Source organism: Pogona vitticeps, chromosome 2 (genome assembly GCF_051106095.1).
Source record: "Pogona vitticeps strain Pit_001003342236 chromosome 2, PviZW2.1, whole genome shotgun sequence".
Classification (NCBI taxonomy): Eukaryota; Metazoa; Chordata; class Lepidosauria; order Squamata; family Agamidae; genus Pogona; species Pogona vitticeps.
Window position 1 is genome coordinate 251493159 of NC_135784.1, and position 14005 is coordinate 251507163.

Sequence of the window (14005 nt, forward strand, 5' to 3'; positions counted from 1 at the left end):
CTGAAGTTTGCACGTGAGTGGCTTTTCTGCTGATTTTTCAAATCCAGGAGGTTGCTCTATACAGAGAGATATTGATTTCTCCATGTAGTCAGGCTGTCTTACCATCTAAGAGTTCAACATATATATCTTTCTGTGCAAGTGTTCAACTTGACATCTACGGTGTTCAACATGCTGCCATGCCTAAAACTGTCTTTATTGTGTCATGCTTCACTACAGGGGCAAAGGTCTCATCAAAATTGTATCTGTGTATCTGGAAATAACCCTTGGCTATTAGCCTGGTCCATTTATATCTTGCTTGACTTTGAAGAACCAATTGCAACCCACAAGTAGCTCTGTGAATGTTCAAGTTTTATTCCTGTTGAGACCCTCTCTTTATTCTTTGCTCAGCTTCTCTAATACTTGGTTCTGCTATAAGCATCCTCTCAATTTATTCCCACGATGAAAGTTATTATGGTGCCATTGTCTTTATGAGGTAGGACTGTTGTTTGGGCAATATCCTGTTGCTGGATCAGAAGAAGTGTGTGAGTTCTGATTTTAGAGACTATCTACTTTTCTGCTGGCTTCTGAATCTGAGGGTGAGACTGCAATCAATGTGGGAAATGTTAGGATAATAGGTATCTTGCATATACTAACACTTGGTATCAGTGGGAGGGGGCTTTACAGCCTAACGTGATTGTCCTTTGCCACTAAATTGATTGGCAAAGTTCTTTTCCTGTCTCCGGCATTTGAAGCAAGCCCACATCCTCTCTTCATGTTTGTTTGCTTGCTTCTGTTGTTTTATTGTTAGCTCTTCTCTCTGTGACCCCCAATCAAGCATCAAGGAGGGCCTCTTCCACATGGTGGAGACTCCATTTTTCCTCCTTTTTCCTTCTGACTGTAACTACAAAAGGTAACTGTAAATAAAGATACCCTTTTCTACTTTAAGAGCTTTTGGAGTGATTTCATAATGCAAAGTGCTAGTTTGTGTGCAAAAGAAACCAAAGAACCAAAGTACTAAGTCAATACTAAGCTGATCTCTCTGTGTTTCATGTGTTGTTGTTTTCTACCACATACTTTTTGAAAAAGAATGATTAAAATTCCTCAATATGGATTGGATTCTGGGACTGGAGCAATCTGATACTCATTATTTTCTATCACGGTACATAACATAAAAAGTGATTACAAATCAGTCTGGAGTTTTTCCCTTCTAATCTATATTTTTTTACTCACCACTGGAATGTCTACATTTTTGGAATTAAATATATTTGGATTGTTTCGTGTGATTACCTGAGCCAACGTGGAGAGGTTTGTAGCCATTCTGTCTGAAGCCATTCCAGTCAACTACAGCAACAGTAAGACATAGTAGCAAGAAAAGTAGCTGCCATTTGAATCCTGTCCTTCCCAAATCCCATGCCTCTGATTTCATTTTCACTTCTCTATCGATCGATCGATCGATCGATCGATCGATCTATCTATCTATCTATCTATCTATCTATCTATCTATCTATCGATCGATCTATCTATCTATCTATCTATCTATCTATCTATCTATCTATCTATCTATCTATCTATCTATCTATCTATCTATCTATCTATCTATCTATCAGACTTGGTAATCTAGTGCAGTGGTTCTTAACGTGGGTGATAATGCCCCCCAGGGGGCGATTTCATTTTTCAGGGGGGCGTTAGAACAAAAAGGGGCGGCGTGGGGGCGCTGGAGCACAAGGGGGGCGGTAGGGGGGCGCTGGAGCAAGCCAAACCTGTGAAGATGGTTGCAGCCTTTTTACAATGTGCATGAATATATATTTTCCTCCAATCTTAATTCAGTTTCAGAGTTTTCGTCTTGAAATTTTTAGTTTCTGCATTACGGTTTGTTTTTATGCCCTTTTTATATTTCTTTTTGCGTCTTAAAATTCGCTTGCAACTAAATCATTAAATGTTACTTTTGGGGGGCATTTCATTTTCTTGGAATTGAATTTTGTTTTCAGGGGTCATTGGATTTAAGTGTCTTAAATAAATAAATAAATAAATAAATAAATAAGTAAATAAATAAATAAATAAATATCATCTCCGCGGGGAGGGGGGGCGATGATAACTTCCTCAATGGCTCAAGGGGGCGTTTCTTTCAAAAAGGTTAAGAACCACTGATCTAGTGCTAGGAGAGCTGGGTGACCAAAGGGGGAAATGAGGACTCAACAGAGAGGGACAAGGGAGTTGTAAAATAGCTCTCCTCCAACTGTGCCTCCTGCAAATCTGGAAGGCCAGAGCAGAGCTTTTCTCTCCACTGAGTCCAGGTTTTCCTCCCACTTAACACTGAGAACAAGCCTGAAGTGAAAACGTCCTCCTCTTTCTGCTGATTCCTCATTTTTTTTATTTTGCCTTTTTTTTCTCTTTAGTCACTTAGCTGTCCTAGCGCTACCACAGTGAAAGCAAGCAAGCAAGCAAGAAAGCATAGTGGGAAGGAAAAGGATTTAGGAAAATCACCAGTCCTGTTTTTAACGGGGGCAGGAGCATTCCAGATTCGTTGTGGCAGAGTTTAAGGATGGCCTTAGCCATGGAGACAAAATGCTGAAAAATACAGCCTGCAAAAGGTCAACGAACTCTACCCAGCCACAAGGACCTGTGATCACGGCACACAAAAGACCAGCTAACGACACTCATCAATCACAGTGACAGATAATCTCTCCTCCATATCACAACAGTACACCCACAACAAAAACACACTGATCACCATAATCACCCATCTCCTGAAAAGGACAAAAGCTGATCCCACAGCTATAAATACTCAACTCCCAAACAAACTGCACCAGACCACAGATTTCTGACTCCTGTCCTCTGAAGATGCCGGCCACAGAGACTGGCAAAACGTTAGGAAGAACAATCTTCAGAACACAGCCAAAGAGCCCGAAAAACCCACAACAACCACAAAATGCTTTGCTTATACATTTATACGTATATCTCTGGATGAACAGTCCCTAAGAAGTGACATTTGAATTACCCAAACCAGAGCCTTTGAAGACCTGGTCATCCAGGTGATTTCAATAAGGCTGACTTGACCTGGAATCTGCATAGAAGTGTCAATTGGGATCAACAGGTGCAGGATGTTTAGTTATTTTCCATATAGGAGGAGAGGAAAAGTTGGAATTGATACATCAACATATGCAGAAACATGCAGAAGTGTCCACATTTTATGAGCTGAATGCAGCATTTGCATTTTGTTAAAAGAGGATAGTAAAGGAGAAGAGGGGAGGTATGCACCCAGGCACCTTATCAGCTAGCAGCAATTACTTGCAATAAGTTATACAGTCTATCAACAAATGTCAATGGGATTCTGCCCAATAGCTAACTATTTCTGATTTTTTCACAACAGCGGTCTCACTCTTTCCAGCAGCAGGACCCACTCTGCTTGTTTGTTTCTTCTTCTAATACATGGTTCCAGGAAGCTAAACTTTAATCTTTTACCCTACACTTGAAAGGAAGTTGGCACTAATTCAGTCACTCTGTCACTCCACTGCAAGTAGAAGGTGTGGCAAATTGAGGCTGGGTCCCCTGCAGGGGCTGAATTAAAGGCTTCCTTCTCCTTTGGTATATATACAAATGATAGTTTTAAAGACTATGTATTTTAATTATTCACACTTTTAATGATTAAGAGACAAAATAGAGAATATTGCAAGACTTTTAAAAATTATATTTTATTGCCTTTTGAGAAACTACTGTGAAACACCAAAATAACCATGTTTGCTTTCCAATGCTTCAGTCAAATCTTGTACTGTGAATGATTCTCTCTTAGTGGAATATTAAATGTTTAAAATTAAAAGAAAAGAAATTTTAGAAGGAAATGACTAAATTAAAAATCTAAGATGTCTGCTGTGCCATCTAAATGTTAAGCTGCTAACTAATGGATTATTTTGTTTTGATTCTTTGTATTAATATTTATGCCCCATGTATTTTTAGATTTTGATTATGTTCAGTTGGTCTTTCATGGTTCTCCTTCATTGTGCTGTTTACTTCCTCTGCTGCTGCACAAAGACAATTGGCATCATGTTTCTACGGAAGACAGAAACTGGGGCAACAATATTATTTGCAACGTTCTTGCAGAAATGCACGTCCTACTCAAGAAGATATGTCTCTGCAGCATGATCACCACATATGTATGCTATCATAGCAAGACCTAGGGTGTGATTACATGGGAGAATAGATAGCAATTTGGACTGCGTGTGGAGTGGTCCAGTGTGGTCTATTTTCTGGCAGTCACACAACATACAGAGAAATGTGCTATAGCCTGACCCTGATTCATGTCAAGATGGATCTTTTTGATCCAGCTGTAGGGCTTCTACATTTGGGGGACCAGCTGGAGCAATTGCGCAGGAGACAGAAGAGTTACTTTAACTGAGATTTAATTTATTACAGTGACCCTTGTATGATTGCGGTTGCATGTTTTTCTGCTTTGCTCAGGTAAAGTATCTTGGACAACCTATGTGCAAAGTTTGGATTCGTAAATTGATTTATTGCCTAGTTATGAGCTTAGCAGTGCCTTCACATGATCCAAGATGAATACAAAGCAACCTCTGCAATGTGTAAACCAGCTCTATGGGCTCGGTTCTATTCACACAATTAATTTGGAGTATCAGGGTTCAATCTGGGACAATACTTCACTACCATACAATTCATTTTTACAATGCTGTTCCTTTCCCCATTGTATCTTTGCATGGAGCACACCTATTTGTTCCAAGGCCTTTCTCAAAATGGAGCATCTGCCCAATTCAACCCAAATTAAATCATTGCCTTGATGTTGTTCTTAAAACCATTCACAAATAGATGCAGGAGGCAAAAGAATATATTCCTCTCTTATTTTCCTCTTTGTAATTTTACAAAAGTGGTAACATTTAAAGATCGTACATGAATCTTTTATCTGAACAAGAACAAGGTAGGTTGAACTGATATTTCAGCTGGCTTAATCCACCTTTTAGTAAAAGCTTTTTGAAACCATCTCCTTCAAAAGATCAAAAACACGGATGGTCTGGAAAGGGGGTGCAAGAGAAAGAGACAGAAAAAGAGGATAAGATGATAATCTAGTTAGCAAAACAGTAACTAGTAGGGGGCATAATGTATTTCTCATGTTGGAAGGAGAACATGGAACATACGCTAGTGTTTTAAAATGAGATAGATTAGATTTGTCCAATAGGGTTGCTGGAATCAGAATTCCCCAGGCTTCTTCCCCTTAGAAACTTCTCCACACACTCAAAAATGCTACCCAAAGGGTTAACCTAGAGGTTAATATAGGATGTAAATATATTTTCATAAATCTGCCTCCTACCTTGCAACCTAAGCCCAGGTTTATCTCCAGTGACCAATATCAAAACAAAGCACATTTACTCAACTCACATGTTATTGATAAAAAGAGGTCCTCCACCATTCACATCCAGTGGTATGGTGTTAAATATGAAAGGTACGTTCTCCTCATGACAATCTCCATATCCAAATAGCCTGTGTAACAAAAGACCAGAAATATAGGCAGCTGGAACAAGGGTTTTGTGAAGCTGACTTAATTGCCTGTTCCAACACGGATAGCTTAGAACAATATACCGGTAACCTTCCTGGGGAAATCCTGTTCTCTCCCAGGTACTGAGAGAATTGCAGCTAGACTAAAAAAGAAGCAGGAAGCTGCAGGATGGAGTCATAGCCTTGCTAATAATAATAAAAAATCTTTACACCTCACCCTGTGAGACCTGACTATACTACATCACTACTCCCACCTCTTTTAAAATGTGCTATGTGTATTGTCTAGTTTGACTCTCAGAGTTGATATCTGGTGGTGCAATGTGTACTCTATTAAGAAATATCCCTGAACCTCCATGTAGCATTGTGAGGCTAGTGGGCGTGCCCCTCCAAGGGGTGAAAGGGAGAGTCCACACCTATCAGCCTTTACACATACCTACGTATTTTACAAGAAGTAGTAACTCAGGTAAATCTTCAACACAACCAACACGTACATATTGTAGCACAAGGTTTTGTGAACTACAACCCACCTCATCAGATGCATGAAGTGTCACCTTCAAGTGGCAGGTATGCATGGGTATAGCGGAATGGATAGGAAAAGTGCCAAGAATAGCAATGGAATCCACAGCCTTTGTTATCAAGGTCGCAGACAAAGCAGAATTAGAATTGCAGTAGTACTAAAGTTTGTGGAAAGTTCAAATGAATGAGTTTTGGCAAGGCCCTCATGAGCATTTAATGGCTATATCATGGTGGTGGTAGTTGCTGTGGCTGTTTTTAAGGTTTTATTGATTTTGTTTCCCTAAGCTGCAGTAGCGGTAAATTCTATCTATTACCTACATCCAGGATTTATACCCCACATTTCTACAAGTGCTATCAATCAATTTTTTAAAAAAGGATCCATAGAAAAGCATAATGAATAATTATATCAGCTAATAATACCAGTCCAACAAAACATAAAATAACAAACTAAATAGGACATCAACATTGCACCTTTGGCTGCTAAGAGAGAGAGAGAGAGAGAGAGAGAGAGAGAGAGAGAGAGAGAGAGAGAGAGAACTAATGTTTGAACATCATCTTGAAAAAAGGGTTCTCTCTCCTATAGGTAGCTGTGGAGGAATGTGGAGAAGGAAGGGCTCCAGGGAATTTTCTCAAAGAAATTTCAGACTGTCATTTGCCCCATATTTCTGCCTCCCTTTTAATGCTGGTGATGGGTGTTAACGGTTTACAAAAAACTCAGACCAGAACACCAGCAAACAGTAAACTGACCGTCTGTTCCTCAGGGACTTGCTGAAGGAAGAAGGGAAAAGGGAGGTGGTGCAATGTGGGAGCTTGCTATTAGGGCTAGTGAATTGTCCCCCTTTTTTTAAAGGAACACATCTACAACCAGCCAATGTTAAGGGAGAGGAGCAAGTTAATAGCTCAATTGTTGCCTTTTGAAAACAAATCCTTCTGTTCAAGACAAGTTCTGGGTAACCTCCTGCTGCCTTCCCCTCAACTCCAACACTTCTCATGTGCTCAGAAACCCACAAGTTGTGTCTGTAAGGACACAGAAAGGTACACATGAGAAGTCCAGGTTCACCTCTTGACAATCGTCACAAAAGCCATCCTCTGAAACTGTTTGCTACTGGATTCTACCTTGTATGGTAAGTAGGTTTCTCTCTTTTTTTAATGGCGGAGGAGAGGAGGAAGCTTATCCCCACCTTCAGTCTCCAAAACAGAGAGATAGGAAATAACCAATGCCTCACAGAAACAACAACAAAAACACAGAAAGATTTTGATTTTGTCAATGTTTATTACTGTTCTTACTAAGCCAGAGTGAACATGAATGATAGGAGAAATACAGATATTATTTGTGCCTGATCAGATATATTTTAGAGCAAAAATGCTTTATCTGGAACAGCCTGCAGTGCACAAATATATTCATATGTGAATAGACAGTCCTTCAGAAGCTGTATCCTCAGGCCTAGGGGACCCTAAAATCCTTATAATGTTAGATTCAAAAGTTATAAAGAACCAATCATGTTCTCCCACATGAAGATGAGTTGTTCAATGTAAAGGGAGCCATTTCTACTTCTTTCATATTCTTCTGCATCTCATTCTTGAAGAATGTGCATCTGGGGTGGCTGTGGCTTGAATTTAATCTGGGCTGAGCAAGAAGGCAGATCCTGACACCATTCACATATCCCTTCATTAAAAATCTAAGTTTCAATGTGTGGCGTTTGCCCTTGTGGCCCCTGCTTTTCTTTCCCTCACAAGGCTCATGTCGCGTTTTCCTCTTGCTGCTACCAGTGGATTACCTCAATCCACAATATAAATGATGTGTGTCTGAACACTTGACTTGTGAACAGAACTTATTTATTGAAGTGAAGCAGATTGAATAATAACACAAGTTTCTCAGATAAATATTATACACAAGCAAATCATCAACAGTTCTTTCAGTACAAACTTCTTTTCTCTTGCTATATCATTACCACCTTCTCTACCTAATTTCCTAACCAGCTCTATCTCGCAGTATCTGTTCCCTCTCAATCTAACTAACCAGCCCTATCTGACTCCTCCTTCTCCTGCCAAACCTTTTGTAGCTGCTGACTCCACCTCACCAGTCCCCTCATAGGCTCATGCAAATCAGCTCATGGATATGAATAGCATGAGTGACGTGGGCGATCATCACACAAGGAAAGTTCAAAAGTGGAGGTGGCAGGGATAAAATCCAGAAATCAAGGATACCAGAGTTTGAACGATTTGGCTGTTGGAAATTAGAAAGCTAATTGACTGCTTTTGCTCTGCACCCCTTGGATAGTAATCTGACTTCAGATGTTTTGCTCCCCATTTCTCTCAACTTCATGCTTATGCTGGAGGAATAACTAATCTAGCTTCTCCCCATTGATTTTGTCTCCTTATGACAGTTCAGTTAAACAAGATCTCCCCTGTCATCAGTCTCTCTCCTGCAACGTACCTAGTCTCCTTCCTGTGCCAAGCACAGAACAGATACTGTACCTCCCATGCGTTAGGGAAGTGTTTATATTTGAGTTTTTACTTCAATGATCTGTGTTTTTACCTCACTGTATTTAAAAATGAAGCAATTAACCTGTGAAATAAAATGTGCACAAACCCACACATCAGATAAAACCTTCATTCTTTGTGTTTCAAATGTAAAAAGCAAAGAAACTATGTTGTCATATATGCTATATATAAAATACATAGTACACAATATATAATCTATAATATTTACAATCCTATACAGTATTTTATTTCAGGTTAATAATCTCTTAACACTGATTTCCCTATGTCAGGTTTCTTTCTTTCCTTCTAGCATGTGTGCAAGTCTACATAGTAGATCAAATGCCTCAAAAACAGTTGTTTTGAAATTTTCTGGTTCATTTCCTGCTGATACAGCCTTTCAGACTCTGTTGAATGGCACACATCCAACATGGATTGTTGCTTTTTGCTCTAGGGCTTCTGAGCCTTTTGGAGTCAGCTGTGTGTATAGTTCTGCCAGATTTGTTTCATTGTTTTCATACCTAGGTGGTCATGTGTGTTGGAAAGGCCTGCCGGAGGCTTCCAGAGACATATAACAAGATTCAGAATCAAAACTAAATTGGAGGCACATTGGCCCAAGTGCAACATAACTGCTTGAAACTGAACATGTTGTTGCCTCGTGCGCTCCCCATGGGAGTGTGCCATTCTTTCTGATGGTTTCGTAAGACTGAAGAGAACACAAACCAATGCTATTTGGAAGCAACAATTGTTAAGCATATTAGTGATGGTAGAAGGCTAAGCTATGAATTGTGTCCCCCAGATACAGACCATAAGTGCAGGGTGACCCATTGTTATTAACATCCAACATGGGTGGTACTCAACATATTATTTATAGAGATTGCTAGACACCTCGAAGTGGGAATTAAAATTGGTATTTTTCTCTTGAATGCCACCAGCGCTGGAGTGCTTACCACTTCCTGAGGAAATTGGTTCCATTGTCACACTGGACTAACAGTTGTCACACTGGACTAACTTTCCTAGCATGCAACTGAAATCCAGCTTCCTGTAACTTGAACCCAATCTGGGATGACTGAGAACAGATCCTGCCCCTTCTCTGTATGGCAGCTTTTCAAATATTTGAAAAATGCGATCACATCTCCCTTCAGTCTTCTTTTTTCAAGGCTAAATATGCCCAGTTCTTTCAGTCTTTCCTCATAGGGCTTGGTTACCAGACTCCTGATCTTCTTTGTTGCCTTCCTCTGAATTTGTTCCAGTTTGTCAGCATCCTTCTTAAAGTACACTGCTGAACTGGGCACAATATTCAAGATGCTGCCTAACCAATGCCAAGTAGAGGGGAACTAGTACTTCTCAGGTTTTGGAGACTATACAATGCAGCCTAAAATAGCATTTGCCCTTTTTACAGCCACACTGCACTGTTGGCTAGCATGTGTGCAAGTCTACATAGTAGATAAAATGCCTCAAAAACAGTTGTTTTGAAATGTTCTGGTTCATTTCCTGCTGATACAGCCATTCAAACTCTGTTGAATGGCACACATCCAACATAGATTGTTGTTTTTTGCTCTAGGGCTTCTGAGCCTTTTGGAGTCACCTGTGTGTATAGTTCTGCCAGATTTGTTTCATTGTTTTCATACCTAGGTGGTCATGCCAGGGGTTTCCAGAGTTGGCTCACATACATACATACATACATACATACATACATACATACATACATACATACATACATACATACATACATACATACATGCATGCATACATGCATACATACATACACACACACACACATACATACATACATACATACATACATACATACATACACATACATACATACATACATACATACATACATACATACATACATACATACATACATACATACATACATACATACATACATACATACATACATACATACATATTTAGTTATTCATTCATTCATTCATTCATTCAATTTCTATCCTGCTCAAAACAAAAATAAAAACATTAAAAACACCAACAATAACCCTAAAAAAACAGATGGTACCAACTAATCCCCAGAGCCGACAGAGGAAAAGAGGGGAGGGAAGAAGAGTAGGGGAAAGAAAAAATAGGGCCACTTATCTAGCCACCTGCCATTGTCGTCCAAAGTCCTTCCTCTTCCATTGACAACGTGGCTTGCTGCTCCAGTGATAGATAGCAGGAGTGAAAAGAAAGGAGGAGGGGAGATCGGTTCCCTCTGCCCCCTCTGAAGCCTGATAGGTGGGCAGAGTAATATGGCTGGCTGGTAGCAAGCACAAGGTTTGGAGGCAGGAAAGAGGGAGGGGGGGAAACATAGATTCTTCCCTGGCAGAGATTAAAATCCAAGCTGGAGAAGAATTTTGAGGACCATAAGATTCATATCATATTTGATTTGAGCATGGTATGAATGTTCAGATTTCTCTATAGGCTAAGTATTTAGCCAAAGCCACCCTTAGCTGGCAAATGAGAGGATAATACTCTGGAATATTGTCCATTGTCCTACCGTTCCTCAGTTATGGGTGGCTTCAGCAAGTCCTAAAAGTAACTTCTAAGGCTCTGGGAGGAGATATATAGGTAAACTAAATTTACCAGCGGCTGGGGAGCTGAGTCAGTTGGAGGGACTGGGATTTTGATCTCCCACTGTACCTCTCAGGGGAAGAGCCAGCCTGTGTTCCCTTAGGCAAGCTGCCTGCTTCCCAGTTCCTTTTGCTTTACTTTAGAAAATTCTGACCATAAATTAGAATTACCTTGACGGCACATCATCATCATCATCATCATCATTATTTAAGACCAGGGTTTCAGATTCCAGCAAGTACTACATAAATGCCATTAGGAAACTCTACCCCCACCCTCTATCCCAGTGCAGCTACTTCTACTGTGAAAATGCCTCTTCTGTTCTGCAGCCATTAACTTGAACAAGTTCATCTGCCTTTCCTTACAAAATAGTTAAATGGGTAAATTCATGAACAAAGAAAAAAGATGTATGTCAACCAAACAGAACAGGAGTAGAGGAATCTCTCCCTCCTTCTCTCTCATTCTCTCTCTCTCTCTCTCTTTTAACAAAAAAAAAACCCATGTAGATTAAAGAACAAATAACCTTTCCTGGTCTTGAGGAATGTTCTGTTTGTCATCTGAAGGCAAAACTATCTAGCATGAGCTTTGATCATGTGTAATAGATTCATTCTGACTGGTTGTCAACCTGAAAAATTAAAATGCCACGTTGGGGAAAGCATACAAGCAGCTGTAGTGAAGAAAGATTAATCATTTGCTCTAACTAATGAAGTCATCATCATCCATGTAAATCAAACCAATCCAAGATCATTATTGGCTGAATGTTCATTAGAAATCAAAATGCCTTTATCCATCCATATAAAAATATTTTTGTATTATTATTATTATTTTCCCTCATTGTGCTCTCTTTCTACAGCTCTAATAGCTCTGAAACTATCAGATGAACAGACTTTGCTCATTTTATGAGATATCGAGACAGAATGTGCACAGATAAAAAAGTACTATGCTCATGAATGCTAAGTTATTCAGATATTTAAATTAATCACATAGTTACGGAATGATTGGTTTCTTTTATCTCCAGCCAAGTAACAGTAACTAGGAAAAAAAATCAGGAAACACAGCTGAATCTTTATTAATTTTTTTCTTCCCTACAATTCAAAATTTTTTGTTTGATCCAAGCACAGTTACTACATTAGAGTCACAGATTTTTTACATACATGGCTGATTGCAGGGATGTTGGAAGGTCTTTGGTTTCGCGTTCAAGACTCTGTACCAAGTTTTGAGTCCTTAGTCCCAAACCTAAGTCCCTATTAAAAATAAGCTTCCCCTCCCCCAAAAAAGTCACAAGTCAAGTCCAAGTAATTTAAAACAAAAACCTGAGACAAGTCCAGGTCGAATCACTGGTGCAATTTAAATCTGACTTGTTTGTTTGTTTGTTTAACTTATATGCCGACCACTACCCAAATGTCAACAATTAAAATACAATAAAAATACAATAAAAAGATAAAACAATTAAAATACAATTAAAACAGATACTCTAAAAATTGCCATCAGGACCCACAGTTGATATTATTTCAATTAAAAGCCTTCTGGAACAGGAAGTTTTGACCTGGCGCCGAAATGTCATCAGAGTCGGCACCAGACGAATCTCAGTCGGGAGGGCATTCCATAGTCTGGGGGCAGCTGCCAAAAAGGCCCTTTCTCTACAAGCCATCCCTCTTACCTCCTTGAGGGATGGCTCTTTCAAAAGGGCTCCCTGGCTAGATCTTTACTGCCAGGTAGGTTCATATGGAAGGAGGCGGTCCTTCAGGTATTTAGGGTGCAAGCCGTTTAGGGCTTTATATGTCAAAACAAGCACTTTGAATTGGGCCCGGGCAGCAACTGGTAGCCAATGTAATTTAATCAGAATCGGCTTGATATGTCCCCTAGCGGCCCCACCACTCACCAGCCACGCAGCTCGATTCTGGACCAGTTGCAATCCAGAATTAACAATTGGTCCCGTGACTCACATCCCCATCCCTGACTGATTGCATAGGGTCGTGGAGGAAGAGATGTTTCTGGGGAGAGGAAAAATAATTCTGGGTATATTAGTAAAATATTATTTATATTTCATAAAAATTTGCTCCGCAGAACAATGCCTAGAGTGCTCTTGTTTGTCTTCTCAGTCCTTTAGGCACATATAAAGTGTTTTGTTTTGGCTTTCCTAAAGATTCAGTATGGTATGGACGTAAAATGGTCAATATGTCTAATTGATAAGACATACCATGTTGCTATTGCTCAGAAGGGGTCCTTTATTTTCTCAGGCAGTCTCATTTTTTTTTAATATGAGAAAGCCAGATTCGAAAACAAAAGGTAACATCCTTGAAAAGAAATCACAAGGAAATCTCCCTGAAAAGAGAGGGGGGAAATGAGGTTTAGGGAAATCATAGCAAAGATGTTGGTATTTGTTTAGTTTCAGCTTCTTTCAGAAGTAGAGATTCTTTCATTTTCTTTTCTTCTTCTTCTTCTTCTTCTTCTTCTTCTTCTTCTTCTTCTTCTTCTTCTTCTTCTTCTTCTTCTTCTTCTTCTTCTTCTTCTTCTTCTTCTTCTTCTTCTTCTTCTTCTGTTTGTTTGTTTGTTTGTTTGTTTCCCAGTCCTTTCATTTTACATGAAAGGGAAATCCACATTGAGATTCCCCATTATGTTTCCTCGTTCATATTTTCTAGCATTCCAAAAGCCCTACAGAAATCATAAAAACTACTTCAAAAAAGCAGAGCAAAGGCAACAGAGAATCAATTCACGCCAATAGCAGGCAACAGTACCTGAGAAAGAAAAATCATCATCAGACTTATGCAGGCACTGGTTTATGGTGCATTTAAAAAAAAACTAAGTTCTGCGCCATGCACCCAGCACAATAGACCCTCTGGGCCTGGGCAGCAAACTGGAAAAAAGAAAAGAAAAAACAAGGGAGCAATCAGCCAGCCAGCCAATGCCTGGCTGCCTGGATCACAGAGACAACCATTCACCAAAGCAACTAATA